The following is a 3,002-nucleotide window of genomic DNA, read 5'->3' on the forward strand; positions in this document are numbered from 1 at the left end:
GGGGCTGCTTTTTTTTTATCCTGTAGGGGACGCTACAAACACGACAAACACGATTTTTGGTATGTGAGCTTCAGGCACCACTCTACACGTGCCCTGTGAATTTTGTATTCATAACTATTACGGTCTCCGCACAGTGATTTATCATGCCAAAAGAGCGTCACCTATTCATTTTAATCACACGTGCCATTGCAGAGAAATAAACTTCTTCATTTTAACAAGCGCCACCTAGTGGCAATGACCTGAAATTGTGCAGGATGTCTAAGAAAGACATGAGTAACTATGGACCCAAGTTTGGTGACAATCGGCCATAGCAATGTGGATAAATGGTCCACTTCCTTTTTTGACGAAAAATCCACAGGAAGTGTTAATTTTATAACATGCTTATTTTTTTTTATATCAAAATTCTTTAAATTACTTTTTTATTACATGCTACGTAAAAAAAATTGTGCGAATCGGACAAAGCGCATGGGAGGAACACGGAAAAGTAGTTTATGGACATTTCGCGCTCTAGAAAAAAAAAATTCTAGGCGGAAGTGGGCGGGGCTTACATGGAGAGATTCATTTTTGAATGTGTGACAAACTATGCAGAAGTTATTAGCCTAAACGCATTTTTTATGATAGTAGCGCCACCTAGTGGCCAACCTGAAAGTGACGCATAGAATATCCCCATTTTCACCAGGCCTGACAACTTTGCCAAATAAAATTGAGTTTTCGTATATGTTCAGGGGGGCAAAAATGCAGTCAAAGGGGGCTAAAAATAATATGTAAGAAGAAATCGAGCAAAAACATTAGGGACCTCCAGCGCCCGCTGGAAGTCCCTATTGTATTTGCTATGTTTCTTCTTCTTCTTACCTATTATTTTTAGCCCCCTTTGACTGCATTTTTGCCCCCCTGAAGCTCACATACCAAAATATCGTGTTTGTAGCGCCCCCTACAGGATAAAAAAACAGCAGCCCCGGCGCCACCAGCTGGTATGTACGAAACTTGGTAGGCACGTGTAACATGCTGGGACGTACAAAAAAAGCCTCTTTTCGCGTTGCATTTGAACAAACTCCTCCTAGGGAATGTATTGGATATGCTTCAAAATTTGTGAGTACAGTCAAAGAATGGTGCTGATTAAAAGTTGTGCTATTTGTGCATGTACGTTGAAGGGCGTGTCCGTGGCGTGCCGTCAAAGTTGGCCATTTTGATTTTTTTTTTCATTTTCTGTGATTTTTCGTGTTGTATTTGAACGAACTCCTCCTAGGGAATTTATCGGATCTACTTCAAAATTGGTCAGTACAGTCAAAAAATGGTGCTGATTAAAAGTTGTGCTATTTGAGACTGTATGTTGAACATGTTGTCTGTGGCGTGAGGTCAAAGTTGGCCACTTTGAATTCTGTGGTCATACAAACTGAAAAGTTGAGCTATTTGTGACTGTACATCAAACCGCGTGCCAGTGACAACTTGTCGATTTCAGCAGATTCGCCATAAAATAGCACTCATAACTTCAGTGTGCAATGTCCAATCTCAATGTAACTTCACGTGTGTTATAACAGTCCCGCCCTGAACTTGTCTACATGACAATATTAAGACATAGTGATACTACTGGCAACAGGAAGTAAGCGCTGCGTGGCAATTTTGAGCTGATTTACATGAAATTTCATGTTTTGGTCCGGGCGTGTAACAATGGCACGTGGTGCGGCCACAGCACGCCCCGAGTTGTGTGGAGTGCAAGGTCCCGCCCAACGGTGCTTGCAGCTTTAATTTCGTCTTGTGTTGGTTAAAAGCTGAGCAGCTGCAAGTTGTACCAGCTGGAGGTGCGAGATGGCTTTTTGGCATAACCATGAGTGCAAATAATTAAATATTCCAATCGAGAAGAAATAAAGGCACGGATGACTTTCTCAAGGTCAGGCCGCCAGAAAAAAACGACCTGATCTTTGAGATACTCCGTAATTGATAAAAACATGTTAGAACAACATTTGTGATTTTATTTTTAAAACCAAGGTCACCATCAAATATTACACCCAGGTTTCTGGCTGCAGGTTTGATATTTCACAACAAGGATCCAAGATGGACCAGGGATGGACCTTGGGGATAGCTTTGAGGTCTGACAGAAATCAGTGTTATCAAAAGTAAAACCAGAGGACATGACAATGTCTGGGGTGCGTCCCTTTAAATGTGTGGGGGCCTTCCACTGCCTGAGTGAGATTAAATGAATGCACAATGTCTAAAATCCATAGTAAAAGAGGAACCGGAGGGGCTGCAGGGCTGTAGGTTAAAATCACCTAAAACAAGGCATACTAAAAGACCAGAAGATTCCTGAATGAAACCAGACAGTAATATTACAGAGTAGATGGCCCTTGCCATTTATGATAAAACCATGTCATTCAAATGAGGAGAAATTTCAAAGTAAAAACAAGGAACAATTAAAAATTTCACAGCTAGTCCACCTTAACGACCTGAGAACGACCCTGCTGAAAATTAAAACCAGGACAGCATGCTTAATTTAATGCAACACAGTCGCCAGGGTTTAACCAGGTCTCAGTCAGCATAAAGAAATCTAAGTGCCTTATTAGAATTAAATCAATGCAGAAAAAATATTTATTTTATTTCTGCCAGTGATCTGACATTTAATAGCCCAAAGACTACTGAGGTATGAGATTGGGATGGACTAACCAGGGAGGCATAAGGTGATGCAGCACAGTTAAGGATAAAGACATGGTTTTAACTGTGATTAGATTGCTTCTGTACGGACAGTATGTATGGGCTGAATTTAAATTTAGGTGTTACACATTGCCTTTCTGTAATTCTAACAAGAAAATGATAAGTTAGTGTGAGGGGAAGCAGTTCTTGCACTGTCAGAGGCACTACTACTACTAGACCCACAGGCTTGAGATGTGTCAGCTGGGAAAACAGCTCTGTGTCTCTCTGGTCGCTGTAATCATTCGTCCTCTCTACACTGCCTGTGAAGCAGTGATGATTTTGTCAACAAAAACTTTTCATGATGACAATATGAAGGA

This window comes from Dicentrarchus labrax, unplaced genomic scaffold (assembly GCF_905237075.1).
Source record: "Dicentrarchus labrax unplaced genomic scaffold, dlabrax2021, whole genome shotgun sequence".
Taxonomy (NCBI): Eukaryota; Metazoa; Chordata; class Actinopteri; family Moronidae; genus Dicentrarchus; species Dicentrarchus labrax.